Source organism: Sinohyriopsis cumingii, chromosome 9 (genome assembly GCF_028554795.1).
Source record: "Sinohyriopsis cumingii isolate HCF-2022 chromosome 9, ASM2855479v2, whole genome shotgun sequence".
Lineage (NCBI taxonomy): Eukaryota > Metazoa > Mollusca > Bivalvia > Unionida > Unionidae > Sinohyriopsis > Sinohyriopsis cumingii.
In genome coordinates, this window is record NC_142969.1 from 49051750 (window position 1) to 49069186 (window position 17437).

A 17437-nucleotide genomic window follows, 5' to 3' on the forward strand; every position below is an offset into this window, starting at 1 on the left:
TTTCTGCTCCATTATTCTGTCCGAGTTCATTTTAACCAAATCATACACCGCATTCTTTGACATCGTGTCAAGTTGTTTGACTTTAGCGCAATAGTCCACGAGGGCATACAATTTAACAGTATTCCCTGATCCATCGATTTCCGAAAGGAGAACGTTGTATATATATTAGGTACGGCCAAAAAACTCATTTCTTCTCTAATTATTGCTTTGCTTATTGTCTCAAAAAGAAGTCATGGGGCTAAGTGTACTGAACGTACTATACTTCCGAATCTGTCCGGAATATAGAAATATGTTATTTGTCTGCGACACGTTGAAAAATAAAGGTGTGAAGTTTCTGCACCATACGTACTGTTTACACGTTTCTTATATTATCGGAAACTTCATTGTTTACATATCTGGGAATTCTGTATGAGTTTATAACATAATGGACAATAGGAATAAGGCCGAACCTCCAAGTTAAGAAATGATAGATTTTGAATAAACACTAAGGTGTTCAGCTATATTCTACTCCAGAACTGGACATGGGCTGTTCACTGTTCGGCACATTTTATTCATACGTAGGGACGGTACTCATATCAGAGACATACTTAAACTTATATACACAGCTGCTTCCCAATACAGCTGAGTCTGTATTAGCTAAGAACAAATGGTTGAAAATGGATGTGTGAAATACTACCATCCCTACTATGAAGCCGCTCCCACAACTTTGTTTATTGCTATTATCTTTATACTTTCTTCTAGTCGCTACTTTTGTAAGTGATAAATTGGTAATGTGTCTTAACTCTACGCCTTTTACCACCACAAAATTCTGTTTGGTACTCAAGCAGAGGACTCGGAGTCTTCTTTCATAAGACGGTATGCATTTGCCTGTTATCAAATACGTAGAATAATTCTTTAAGATTATACAATCCCTGCTTTCTTTTTGACAAGGGCTTACTCCTCTTATTCTGAATTATTTTTTGTCGAAGACAGTGCATAAGCATCATAGCTTCAAATATTAAATGCACCATAATTAACTGATAATGTGTCTCATTTATGGTAACTCGTGTGCATGAAAATATTTTCTTTATCCGCCGCTGCAGTAGATACATGAATTTGTTGAAGAATTAAAACTCTTTCATCAGAGAATGTACTATCTCTACCATAAACCTCAATTATTGAATCATCAGTTTTCTGTTCAATTACTTAATCAATAGTTTTGTTAACAGCTTTAACTGCATCAGGACTTTTCAAAACGTATGATTAAAATCTTTTCTACTACCTCTTTTCGAAACGTTTGATTAAAATCTTCTCTTCAACCGTATGTCTTTCACATAATTAACTGTGAGAAAAGCAAATAGGAAACGAATTACGTTTCATAGAAGAGAACGATTACAACAGCGTCATTCCTTCATACAACTGAAGGATATAAACTATTTTTGAAAGTATCTTTATGGTCAATAGAAAATAAGTGGTAAATCTTTACCAGAAAATAGATGGTAAGAAGGAAAAAAGAAAAATCAGGAGGCCATTATAACTCTTTCCAATGCGCAATATGATCTAATACCACTTATCCGATGTCGTTAGTCTGGCCAATATGAACTTGAAGGAGTAAGTTACTAACAGCTAACAGCTAATGGTTTAGATAAATTTAAGACAGTTATAAAGAAGATTAGATGACCGTAAACGCTACTGGACGCTTTATTGTATTATTCCAGAGTGTACAAAGCATGGCGATATTAGGATGACTTTTAAGGTATTAAAAATGTACATCGGTCGTGAAAGAAAAGAAACATGCTACGGCCATCGCTGTAATAAGCAAATGAACGTATCAAATGCCCCATGGATAGACATGATTAGCTTATATGCAAACAGTTTCCTTATATTATCAAATTCTTGTAAAGTTTGAAAACCTACTCCTGCGATATGGTCCAGTAAGTGCAAAATCGTCAGGTTGGTGCAGAAATCGAATCGTTGGGGGTAAATTTGCACATTTATATAAACACATAATATATGGAAACTAACACATGGAAACGTTCCTCTGTAGGTACAACTCGAGATCTTATAAAATCAATCAATCTTTTTCAATATCAGATTAACTTCATTTTTTTTCCATTGCACAGGCGGAGACAAGATGAAAAACATTTCCGCGAGATGTATTTATAATGTAATCAAGTCTTATGCTGTTTTTAAAAGTGATCAATTTCATTTAGCCACTAAGGGATTCGGGACTACGTGCAAGAAGTACTTACTCTCGAAATGAAGATTCGACAAGGGAAGTAATAACTTAAGTGACGTAAATGGTCATAAGGGTTACTCGTTTCATATTTTCAGAGTCATGACTCTTACAAACACCAGTCCGTGTGTGGGGAGGAAAAAGGGAGAAAAACTTACATGTGCCCGGACGACGAGAGTAAATATTATGAGCTACAGTAAGGTCGAAGTGCCATTGGAATATGAGGATGATGGCAATAGATTCCAATATAATGCCGCTTGTTTAAAAATCCAAAGAAAATTGCATGCCTTACTAAGGCCAAAATCATATTTTTACCAGAGCTTTTTACAAAACGTATGTCAGCACGTTTTGACAATAAAATGTACTTAGTTCAAATTACATTCAACATATATAATAGAATGGCTTTATCAGATCATAACAACATGGTAAAGGGCTATAGCGTGTGCAATTATTTATTTAATATTATGCATCCGCCAGCTTGCTTAGTGGCAATGAGATACCTAAAATAAATACACTTTTCCAAATGCGTGCCACTAATGCAATTATTGCACTTGAAAGAGAAATGGATTCGTAAATACAGTATGGATTATGATTCCATCAAGATCTTCAAACCGTATTATCTTATCATGCAAGTTTATTTCCGGACATATATATAAACTGTAACCGCAGATCAAAGTTACCAGTTAAATTACTGAGAAATTATAAGCAGACCCAATTACATAATGTAATATATATATATATATATATATATATATATATATATATATATATATATATATATATATATATATATATATATATATATATATATCGTGTTAATCTACAGTTATGCTTTCGAGACTAATGAATGGATCGATTGGACGCAAATTACATGTGCTAGTCGTATATGTGGAAATAATGCAATCAAGATTGTGTATATTAATACACTGAACACATATGTATATGTTGAATCAGAATATGCGATCTTTAATTGAATGATCCATGATGTATTATTTTGATTACCAAGGAAGGTCTGTCCGACTACGATCAGCGTAGGCCCGGATATGCTGTTGCATGCTCCAGTCGCAGATCAGGGGTCAAATCTGTTCTTTCTGCTCCATTATTCTGTCCGAGTTCATTTTAACCAAATCATACACCGCATTCTTTGACATCGTGTCAAGTTGTTTGACTTTAGCGCAATAGTCCACGAGGGCATACAATTTAACAGTATTCCCTGATCCATCGATTTCCGAAAGGAGAACGTTGTATATATATTAGGTACGGCCAAAAAACTCATTTCTTCTCTAATTATTGCTTTGCTTATTGTCTCAAAAAGAAGTCATGGGGCTAAGTGTACTGAACGTACTATACTTCCGAATCTGTCCGGAATATAGAAATATGTTATTTGTCTGCGACACGTTGAAAAATAAAGGTGTGAAGTTTCTGCACCATACGTACTGTTTACACGTTTCTTATATTATCGGAAACTTCATTGTTTACATATCTGGGAATTCTGTATGAGTTTATAACATAATGGACAATAGGAATAAGGCCGAACCTCCAAGTTAAGAAATGATAGATTTTGAATAAACACTAAGGTGTTCAGCTATATTCTACTCCAGAACTGGACATGGGCTGTTCACTGTTCGGCACATTTTATTCATACGTAGGGACGGTACTCATATCAGAGACATACTTAAACTTATATACACAGCTGCTTCCCAATACAGCTGAGTCTGTATTAGCTAAGAACAAATGGTTGAAAATGGATGTGTGAAATACTACCATCCCTACTATGAAGCCGCTCCCACAACTTTGTTTATTGCTATTATCTTTATACTTTCTTCTAGTCGCTACTTTTGTAAGTGATAAATTGGTAATGTGTCTTAACTCTACGCCTTTTACCACCACAAAATTCTGTTTGGTACTCAAGCAGAGGACTCGGAGTCTTCTTTCATAAGACGGTATGCATTTGCCTGTTATCAAATACGTAGAATAATTCTTTAAGATTATACAATCCCTGCTTTCTTTTTGACAAGGGCTTACTCCTCTTATTCTGAATTATTTTTTGTCGAAGACAGTGCATAAGCATCATAGCTTCAAATATTAAATGCACCATAATTAACTGATAATGTGTCTCATTTATGGTAACTCGTGTGCATGAAAATATTTTCTTTATCCGCCGCTGCAGTAGATACATGAATTTGTTGAAGAATTAAAACTCTTTCATCAGAGAATGTACTATCTCTACCATAAACCTCAATTATTGAATCATCAGTTTTCTGTTCAATTACTTAATCAATAGTTTTGTTAACAGCTTTAACTGCATCAGGACTTTTCAAAACGTATGATTAAAATCTTTTCTACTACCTCTTTTCGAAACGTTTGATTAAAATCTTCTCTTCAACCGTATGTCTTTCACATAATTAACTGTGAGAAAAGCAAATAGGAAACGAATTACGTTTCATAGAAGAGAACGATTACAACAGCGTCATTCCTTCATACAACTGAAGGATATAAACTATTTTTGAAAGTATCTTTATGGTCAATAGAAAATAAGTGGTAAATCTTTACCAGAAAATAGATGGTAAGAAGGAAAAAAGAAAAATCAGGAGGCCATTATAACTCTTTCCAATGCGCAATATGATCTAATACCACTTATCCGATGTCGTTAGTCTGGCCAATATGAACTTGAAGGAGTAAATTACTAACAGCTAACAGCTAATGGTTTAGATAAATTTAAGACAGTTATAAAGAAGATTAGATGACCGTAAACGCTACTGGACGCTTTATTGTATTATTCCAGAGTGTACAAAGCATGGCGATATTAGGATGACTTTTAAGGTATTAAAAATGTACATCGGTCGTGAAAGAAAAGAAACATGCTACGGCCATCGCTGTAATAAGCAAATGAACGTATCAAATGCCCCATGGATAGACATGATTAGCTTATATGCAAACAGTTTCCTTATATTATCAAATTCTTGTAAAGTTTGAAAACCTACTCCTGCGATATGGTCCAGTAAGTGCAAAATCGTCAGGTTGGTGCAGAAATCGAATCGTTGGGGGTAAATTTGCACATTTATATAAACACATAATATATGGAAACTAACACATGGAAACGTTCCTCTGTAGGTACAACTCGAGATCTTATAAAATCAATCAATCTTTTTCAATATCAGATTAACTTCATTTTTTTTCCATTGCACAGGCGGAGACAAGATGAAAAACATTTCCGCGAGATGTATTTATAATGTAATCAAGTCTTATGCTGTTTTTAAAAGTGATCAATTTCATTTAGCCACTAAGGGATTCGGGACTACGTGCAAGAAGTACTTACTCTCGAAATGAAGATTCGACAAGGGAAGTAATAACTTAAGTGACGTAAATGGTCATAAGGGTTACTCGTTTCATATTTTCAGAGTCATGACTCTTACAAACACCAGTCCGTGTGTGGGGAGGAAAAAGGGAGAAAAACTTACATGTGCCCGGACGACGAGAGTAAATATTATGAGCTACAGTAAGGTCGAAGTGCCATTGGAATATGAGGATGATGGCAATAGATTCCAATATAATGCCGCTTGTTTAAAAATCCAAAGAAAATTGCATGCCTTACTAAGGCCAAAATCATATTTTTACCAGAGCTTTTTACAAAACGTATGTCAGCACGTTTTGACAATAAAATGTACTTAGTTCAAATTACATTCAACATATATAATAGAATGGCTTTATCAGATCATAACAACATGGTAAAGGGCTATAGCGTGTGCAATTATTTATTTAATATTATGCATCCGCCAGCTTGCTTAGTGGCAATGAGATACCTAAAATAAATACACTTTTCCAAATGCGTGCCACTAATGCAATTATTGCACTTGAAAGAGAAATGGATTCGTAAATACAGTATGGATTATGATTCCATCAAGATCTTCAAACCGTATTATCTTATCATGCAAGTTTATTTCCGGACATATATATAAACTGTAACCGCAGATCAAAGTTACCAGTTAAATTACTGAGAAATTATAAGCAGACCCAATTACATAATGTAATATATATATATATATATATATATATATATATATATATATATATATATATATATATATATATATATATATATATATATATATATATATATATATATATATATATATATATATATCGTGTTAATCTACAGTTATGCTTTCGAGACTAATGAATGGATCGATTGGACGCAAATTACATGTGCTAGTCGTATATGTGGAAATAATGCAATCAAGATTGTGTATATTAATACACTGAACACATATGTATATGTTGAATCAGAATATGCGATCTTTAATTGAATGATCCATGATGTATTATTTTGATTACCAAGGAAGGTCTGTCCGACTACGATCAGCGTAGGCCCGGATATGCTGTTGCATGCTCCAGTCGCAGATCAGGGGTCAAATCTGTTCTTTCTGCTCCATTATTCTGTCCGAGTTCATTTTAACCAAATCATACACCGCATTCTTTGACATCGTGTCAAGTTGTTTGACTTTAGCGCAATAGTCCACGAGGGCATACAATTTAACAGTATTCCCTGATCCATCGATTTCCGAAAGGAGAACGTTGTATATATATTAGGTACGGCCAAAAAACTCATTTCTTCTCTAATTATTGCTTTGCTTATTGTCTCAAAAAGAAGTCATGGGGCTAAGTGTACTGAACGTACTATACTTCCGAATCTGTCCGGAATATAGAAATATGTTATTTGTCTGCGACACGTTGAAAAATAAAGGTGTGAAGTTTCTGCACCATACGTACTGTTTACACGTTTCTTATATTATCGGAAACTTCATTGTTTACATATCTGGGAATTCTGTATGAGTTTATAACATAATGGACAATAGGAATAAGGCCGAACCTCCAAGTTAAGAAATGATAGATTTTGAATAAACACTAAGGTGTTCAGCTATATTCTACTCCAGAACTGGACATGGGCTGTTCACTGTTCGGCACATTTTATTCATACGTAGGGACGGTACTCATATCAGAGACATACTTAAACTTATATACACAGCTGCTTCCCAATACAGCTGAGTCTGTATTAGCTAAGAACAAATGGTTGAAAATGGATGTGTGAAATACTACCATCCCTACTATGAAGCCGCTCCCACAACTTTGTTTATTGCTATTATCTTTATACTTTCTTCTAGTCGCTACTTTTGTAAGTGATAAATTGGTAATGTGTCTTAACTCTACGCCTTTTACCACCACAAAATTCTGTTTGGTACTCAAGCAGAGGACTCGGAGTCTTCTTTCATAAGACGGTATGCATTTGCCTGTTATCAAATACGTAGAATAATTCTTTAAGATTATACAATCCCTGCTTTCTTTTTGACAAGGGCTTACTCCTCTTATTCTGAATTATTTTTTGTCGAAGACAGTGCATAAGCATCATAGCTTCAAATATTAAATGCACCATAATTAACTGATAATGTGTCTCATTTATGGTAACTCGTGTGCATGAAAATATTTTCTTTATCCGCCGCTGCAGTAGATACATGAATTTGTTGAAGAATTAAAACTCTTTCATCAGAGAATGTACTATCTCTACCATAAACCTCAATTATTGAATCATCAGTTTTCTGTTCAATTACTTAATCAATAGTTTTGTTAACAGCTTTAACTGCATCAGGACTTTTCAAAACGTATGATTAAAATCTTTTCTACTACCTCTTTTCGAAACGTTTGATTAAAATCTTCTCTTCAACCGTATGTCTTTCACATAATTAACTGTGAGAAAAGCAAATAGGAAACGAATTACGTTTCATAGAAGAGAACGATTACAACAGCGTCATTCCTTCATACAACTGAAGGATATAAACTATTTTTGAAAGTATCTTTATGGTCAATAGAAAATAAGTGGTAAATCTTTACCAGAAAATAGATGGTAAGAAGGAAAAAAGAAAAATCAGGAGGCCATTATAACTCTTTCCAATGCGCAATATGATCTAATACCACTTATCCGATGTCGTTAGTCTGGCCAATATGAACTTGAAGGAGTAAGTTACTAACAGCTAACAGCTAATGGTTTAGATAAATTTAAGACAGTTATAAAGAAGATTAGATGACCGTAAACGCTACTGGACGCTTTATTGTATTATTCCAGAGTGTACAAAGCATGGCGATATTAGGATGACTTTTAAGGTATTAAAAATGTACATCGATCGTGAAAGAAAAGAAACATGCTACGGCCATCGCTGTAATAAGCAAATGAACGTATCAAATGCCCCATGGATAGACATGATTAGCTTATATGCAAACAGTTTCCTTATATTATCAAATTCTTGTAAAGTTTGAAAACCTACTCCTGCGATATGGTCCAGTAAGTGCAAAATCGTCAGGTTGGTGCAGAAATCGAATCGTTGGGGGTAAATTTGCACATTTATATAAACACATAATATATGGAAACTAACACATGGAAACGTTCCTCTGTAGGTACAACTCGAGATCTTATAAAATCAATCAATCTTTTTCAATATCAGATTAACTTCATTTTTTTTCCATTGCACAGGCGGAGACAAGATGAAAAACATTTCCGCGAGATGTATTTATAATGTAATCAAGTCTTATGCTGTTTTTAAAAGTGATCAATTTCATTTAGCCACTAAGGGATTCGGGACTACGTGCAAGAAGTACTTACTCTCGAAATGAAGATTCGACAAGGGAAGTAATAACTTAAGTGACGTAAATGGTCATAAGGGTTACTCGTTTCATATTTTCAGAGTCATGACTCTTACAAACACCAGTCCGTGTGTGGGGAGGAAAAAGGGAGAAAAACTTACATGTGCCCGGACGACGAGAGTAAATATTATGAGCTACAGTAAGGTCGAAGTGCCATTGGAATATGAGGATGATGGCAATAGATTCCAATATAATGCCGCTTGTTTAAAAATCCAAAGAAAATTGCATGCCTTACTAAGGCCAAAATCATATTTTTACCAGAGCTTTTTACAAAACGTATGTCAGCACGTTTTGACAATAAAATGTACTTAGTTCAAATTACATTCAACATATATAATAGAATGGCTTTATCAGATCATAACAACATGGTAAAGGGCTATAGCGTGTGCAATTATTTATTTAATATTATGCATCCGCCAGCTTGCTTAGTGGCAATGAGATACCTAAAATAAATACACTTTTCCAAATGCGTGCCACTAATGCAATTATTGCACTTGAAAGAGAAATGGATTCGTAAATACAGTATGGATTATGATTCCATCAAGATCTTCAAACCGTATTATCTTATCATGCAAGTTTATTTCCGGACATATATATAAACTGTAACCGCAGATCAAAGTTACCAGTTAAATTACTGAGAAATTATAAGCAGACCCAATTACATAATGTAATATATATATATATATATATATATATATATATATATATATATATATATATATATATATATATATATATATATATATATATATATATATATATATATATATATATATATATATATATATATATATATATATATCGTGTTAATCTACAGTTATGCTTTCGAGACTAATGAATGGATCGATTGGACGCAAATTACATGTGCTAGTCGTATATGTGGAAATAATGCAATCAAGATTGTGTATATTAATACACTGAACACATATGTATATGTTGAATCAGAATATGCGATCTTTAATTGAATGATCCATGATGTATTATTTTGATTACCAAGGAAGGTCTGTCCGACTACGATCAGCGTAGGCCCGGATATGCTGTTGCATGCTCCAGTCGCAGATCAGGGGTCAAATCTGTTCTTTCTGCTCCATTATTCTGTCCGAGTTCATTTTAACCAAATCATACACCGCATTCTTTGACATCGTGTCAAGTTGTTTGACTTTAGCGCAATAGTCCACGAGGGCATACAATTTAACAGTATTCCCTGATCCATCGATTTCCGAAAGGAGAACGTTGTATATATATTAGGTACGGCCAAAAAACTCATTTCTTCTCTAATTATTGCTTTGCTTATTGTCTCAAAAAGAAGTCATGGGGCTAAGTGTACTGAACGTACTATACTTCCGAATCTGTCCGGAATATAGAAATATGTTATTTGTCTGCGACACGTTGAAAAATAAAGGTGTGAAGTTTCTGCACCATACGTACTGTTTACACGTTTCTTATATTATCGGAAACTTCATTGTTTACATATCTGGGAATTCTGTATGAGTTTATAACATAATGGACAATAGGAATAAGGCCGAACCTCCAAGTTAAGAAATGATAGATTTTGAATAAACACTAAGGTGTTCAGCTATATTCTACTCCAGAACTGGACATGGGCTGTTCACTGTTCGGCACATTTTATTCATACGTAGGGACGGTACTCATATCAGAGACATACTTAAACTTATATACACAGCTGCTTCCCAATACAGCTGAGTCTGTATTAGCTAAGAACAAATGGTTGAAAATGGATGTGTGAAATACTACCATCCCTACTATGAAGCCGCTCCCACAACTTTGTTTATTGCTATTATCTTTATACTTTCTTCTAGTCGCTACTTTTGTAAGTGATAAATTGGTAATGTGTCTTAACTCTACGCCTTTTACCACCACAAAATTCTGTTTGGTACTCAAGCAGAGGACTCGGAGTCTTCTTTCATAAGACGGTATGCATTTGCCTGTTATCAAATACGTAGAATAATTCTTTAAGATTATACAATCCCTGCTTTCTTTTTGACAAGGGCTTACTCCTCTTATTCTGAATTATTTTTTGTCGAAGACAGTGCATAAGCATCATAGCTTCAAATATTAAATGCACCATAATTAACTGATAATGTGTCTCATTTATGGTAACTCGTGTGCATGAAAATATTTTCTTTATCCGCCGCTGCAGTAGATACATGAATTTGTTGAAGAATTAAAACTCTTTCATCAGAGAATGTACTATCTCTACCATAAACCTCAATTATTGAATCATCAGTTTTCTGTTCAATTACTTAATCAATAGTTTTGTTAACAGCTTTAACTGCATCAGGACTTTTCAAAACGTATGATTAAAATCTTTTCTACTACCTCTTTTCGAAACGTTTGATTAAAATCTTCTCTTCAACCGTATGTCTTTCACATAATTAACTGTGAGAAAAGCAAATAGGAAACGAATTACGTTTCATAGAAGAGAACGATTACAACAGCGTCATTCCTTCATACAACTGAAGGATATAAACTATTTTTGAAAGTATCTTTATGGTCAATAGAAAATAAGTGGTAAATCTTTACCAGAAAATAGATGGTAAGAAGGAAAAAAGAAAAATCAGGAGGCCATTATAACTCTTTCCAATGCGCAATATGATCTAATACCACTTATCCGATGTCGTTAGTCTGGCCAATATGAACTTGAAGGAGTAAATTACTAACAGCTAACAGCTAATGGTTTAGATAAATTTAAGACAGTTATAAAGAAGATTAGATGACCGTAAACGCTACTGGACGCTTTATTGTATTATTCCAGAGTGTACAAAGCATGGCGATATTAGGATGACTTTTAAGGTATTAAAAATGTACATCGGTCGTGAAAGAAAAGAAACATGCTACGGCCATCGCTGTAATAAGCAAATGAACGTATCAAATGCCCCATGGATAGACATGATTAGCTTATATGCAAACAGTTTCCTTATATTATCAAATTCTTGTAAAGTTTGAAAACCTACTCCTGCGATATGGTCCAGTAAGTGCAAAATCGTCAGGTTGGTGCAGAAATCGAATCGTTGGGGGTAAATTTGCACATTTATATAAACACATAATATATGGAAACTAACACATGGAAACGTTCCTCTGTAGGTACAACTCGAGATCTTATAAAATCAATCAATCTTTTTCAATATCAGATTAACTTCATTTTTTTTCCATTGCACAGGCGGAGACAAGATGAAAAACATTTCCGCGAGATGTATTTATAATGTAATCAAGTCTTATGCTGTTTTTAAAAGTGATCAATTTCATTTAGCCACTAAGGGATTCGGGACTACGTGCAAGAAGTACTTACTCTCGAAATGAAGATTCGACAAGGGAAGTAATAACTTAAGTGACGTAAATGGTCATAAGGGTTACTCGTTTCATATTTTCAGAGTCATGACTCTTACAAACACCAGTCCGTGTGTGGGGAGGAAAAAGGGAGAAAAACTTACATGTGCCCGGACGACGAGAGTAAATATTATGAGCTACAGTAAGGTCGAAGTGCCATTGGAATATGAGGATGATGGCAATAGATTCCAATATAATGCCGCTTGTTTAAAAATCCAAAGAAAATTGCATGCCTTACTAAGGCCAAAATCATATTTTTACCAGAGCTTTTTACAAAACGTATGTCAGCACGTTTTGACAATAAAATGTACTTAGTTCAAATTACATTCAACATATATAATAGAATGGCTTTATCAGATCATAACAACATGGTAAAGGGCTATAGCGTGTGCAATTATTTATTTAATATTATGCATCCGCCAGCTTGCTTAGTGGCAATGAGATACCTAAAATAAATACACTTTTCCAAATGCGTGCCACTAATGCAATTATTGCACTTGAAAGAGAAATGGATTCGTAAATACAGTATGGATTATGATTCCATCAAGATCTTCAAACCGTATTATCTTATCATGCAAGTTTATTTCCGGACATATATATAAACTGTAACCGCAGATCAAAGTTACCAGTTAAATTACTGAGAAATTATAAGCAGACCCAATTACATAATGTAATATATATATATATATATATATATATATATATATATATATATATATATATATATATATATATATATATATATATATATATATATATATATATATATATATATATATATATATATATATATATATATATCGTGTTAATCTACAGTTATGCTTTCGAGACTAATGAATGGATCGATTGGACGCAAATTACATGTGCTAGTCGTATATGTGGAAATAATGCAATCAAGATTGTGTATATTAATACACTGAACACATATGTATATGTTGAATCAGAATATGCGATCTTTAATTGAATGATCCATGATGTATTATTTTGATTACCAAGGAAGGTCTGTCCGACTACGATCAGCGTAGGCCCGGATATGCTGTTGCATGCTCCAGTCGCAGATCAGGGGTCAAATCTGTTCTTTCTGCTCCATTATTCTGTCCGAGTTCATTTTAACCAAATCATACACCGCATTCTTTGACATCGTGTCAAGTTGTTTGACTTTAGCGCAATAGTCCACGAGGGCATACAATTTAACAGTATTCCCTGATCCATCGATTTCCGAAAGGAGAACGTTGTATATATATTAGGTACGGCCAAAAAACTCATTTCTTCTCTAATTATTGCTTTGCTTATTGTCTCAAAAAGAAGTCATGGGGCTAAGTGTACTGAACGTACTATACTTCCGAATCTGTCCGGAATATAGAAATATGTTATTTGTCTGCGACACGTTGAAAAATAAAGGTGTGAAGTTTCTGCACCATACGTACTGTTTACACGTTTCTTATATTATCGGAAACTTCATTGTTTACATATCTGGGAATTCTGTATGAGTTTATAACATAATGGACAATAGGAATAAGGCCGAACCTCCAAGTTAAGAAATGATAGATTTTGAATAAACACTAAGGTGTTCAGCTATATTCTACTCCAGAACTGGACATGGGCTGTTCACTGTTCGGCACATTTTATTCATACGTAGGGACGGTACTCATATCAGAGACATACTTAAACTTATATACACAGCTGCTTCCCAATACAGCTGAGTCTGTATTAGCTAAGAACAAATGGTTGAAAATGGATGTGTGAAATACTACCATCCCTACTATGAAGCCGCTCCCACAACTTTGTTTATTGCTATTATCTTTATACTTTCTTCTAGTCGCTACTTTTGTAAGTGATAAATTGGTAATGTGTCTTAACTCTACGCCTTTTACCACCACAAAATTCTGTTTGGTACTCAAGCAGAGGACTCGGAGTCTTCTTTCATAAGACGGTATGCATTTGCCTGTTATCAAATACGTAGAATAATTCTTTAAGATTATACAATCCCTGCTTTCTTTTTGACAAGGGCTTACTCCTCTTATTCTGAATTATTTTTTGTCGAAGACAGTGCATAAGCATCATAGCTTCAAATATTAAATGCACCATAATTAACTGATAATGTGTCTCATTTATGGTAACTCGTGTGCATGAAAATATTTTCTTTATCCGCCGCTGCAGTAGATACATGAATTTGTTGAAGAATTAAAACTCTTTCATCAGAGAATGTACTATCTCTACCATAAACCTCAATTATTGAATCATCAGTTTTCTGTTCAATTACTTAATCAATAGTTTTGTTAACAGCTTTAACTGCATCAGGACTTTTCAAAACGTATGATTAAAATCTTTTCTACTACCTCTTTTCGAAACGTTTGATTAAAATCTTCTCTTCAACCGTATGTCTTTCACATAATTAACTGTGAGAAAAGCAAATAGGAAACGAATTACGTTTCATAGAAGAGAACGATTACAACAGCGTCATTCCTTCATACAACTGAAGGATATAAACTATTTTTGAAAGTATCTTTATGGTCAATAGAAAATAAGTGGTAAATCTTTACCAGAAAATAGATGGTAAGAAGGAAAAAAGAAAAATCAGGAGGCCATTATAACTCTTTCCAATGCGCAATATGATCTAATACCACTTATCCGATGTCGTTAGTCTGGCCAATATGAACTTGAAGGAGTAAATTACTAACAGCTAACAGCTAATGGTTTAGATAAATTTAAGACAGTTATAAAGAAGATTAGATGACCGTAAACGCTACTGGACGCTTTATTGTATTATTCCAGAGTGTACAAAGCATGGCGATATTAGGATGACTTTTAAGGTATTAAAAATGTACATCGGTCGTGAAAGAAAAGAAACATGCTACGGCCATCGCTGTAATAAGCAAATGAACGTATCAAATGCCCCATGGATAGACATGATTAGCTTATATGCAAACAGTTTCCTTATATTATCAAATTCTTGTGAAGTTTGAAAACCTACTCCTGCGATATGGTCCAGTAAGTGCAAAATCGTCAGGTTGGTGCAGAAATCGAATCGTTGGGGGTAAATTTGCACATTTATATAAACACATAATATATGGAAACTAACACATGGAAACGTTCCTCTGTAGGTACAACTCGAGATCTTATAAAATCAATCAATCTTTTTCAATATCAGATTAACTTCATTTTTTTTCCATTGCACAGGCGGAGACAAGATGAAAAACATTTCCGCGAGATGTATTTATAATGTAATCAAGTCTTATGCTGTTTTTAAAAGTGATCAATTTCATTTAGCCACTAAGGGATTCGGGACTACGTGCAAGAAGTACTTACTCTCGAAATGAAGATTCGACAAGGGAAGTAATAACTTAAGTGACGTAAATGGTCATAAGGGTTACTCGTTTCATATTTTCAGAGTCATGACTCTTACAAACACCAGTCCGTGTGTGGGGATGAAAAATGGAGATAAACTTACATGTGCCTGGACGACGAGAGTAAATATTATGAGCTACAGTAAGGTCGAAGTGCCATTGGAATATGAGGATGATGGCAATAGATTCCGATATAATGCCGCTTGTTTAAAAATCCAAAGAAAAATGCATGCCTTACTAAGGCCAAAATCATATTTTTACCAGAGCTTTTTACAAAACGTATGTCAGCACGTTTTGACAATAAAATGTACTTAGTTCAAATTACATTCAACATATATAATAGAATGGCTTTATCAGATCATAACAACATGGTAAAGGGCTATAGCGTGTGCAATTATTTATTTAATATTATGCATCCGCCAGCTTGCTTAGTGGCAATGAGATACCTAAAATAAATACACTTTTCCAAATGCGTGCCACTAATGCAATTATTGCACTTGAAAGAGAAATGGATTCGTAAATACAGTATGGATTATGATTCCATCAAGATCTTCAAACCGTATTATCTTATCATGCAAGTTTATTTCCGGACATACATATAAACTGTAACCGCAGATCAAAGTTACCAGTTAAATTACTGAGAAATTATAAGCAGACCCAATTACATAATGTAATATATATATATATATACATATATATATATATATATATATATATATATATATATATATATATATATATATATATATATATATATATATATATATATATATATATATATATATATACAGTTATGCTTTCGAGACTAATGAATGGATCGATTGGACGCAAATTACATGTACTAGTCGTATCTGTGGCAATAATGCAATCACTATTGTGTATATTAATACATTGAACACATATGTATATGTTGAATCAGAATATGCGATCTTTAATTGAATGATCCATGATGTATTATTTTGATTACTAAGGAAGGTCTGTCCTACTACCATCATCGTAGGCCCGGATATGCTGTTGCATGCTCCAGTCGCAGATCAGGGGTCAAATCTGTTCTTTCTGCTCCATTATTCTGTCCGAGTTCATTTTAACCAAATCATACACCGCATTCTTTGACATCGTGTCAAGTTGTTTGACTTTAGCGCAATAGTCCACGAGGGCATACAATTTAACAGTATTCCCTGATCCATCGATTTCCGAAAGGAGAACGATGTATATATATTAGGTACGGCCAAGAAACTCATTTCTTCTCTAATTATTGCTTTGCTTATTGTCTCAAAAAAAAGTCATGGGGCTAAGTGTACTGAACGTACTATACTTCCGACTCTGTCCGGAATATAGAAATATGTTATTTGTCTGCGATACGTTGAAAAATAAAGGTGTGAAGTTTCTGCACCATACGTACTGTTTACACGTTTCTTATATTATCGGAAACTTCATTGTTTACATATCTGGGAATTCTGTATGAGTTTATAACATAATGGACAATAGGAATAAGGCCGAACCTCCAAGTTAAGAAATGATAGATTTTGAATAAACACTAAGGTGTTCAGCCATATTCTACTCCAGATCTGGACATGGGCTGTTCACTGTTCAGCACATTTTATTCATACGTAGGGACAGTACTCATATCAGTGACATACTTAAACTTATATACACAGCTGCTTCCCAATACAGCTGAGTCTGTATTAGCTAAGAACAAATGGTTGAAAATGGATGTGTGAAATGCTACCATCCCTACTATGAAGCCGCTCCCACAACTTTGTTTATTGCTATTATCTTTGTACTTTCTTCTAGTCGCTACTTGTGTAAGTGATAAATTGGTAATGTGTCTTAA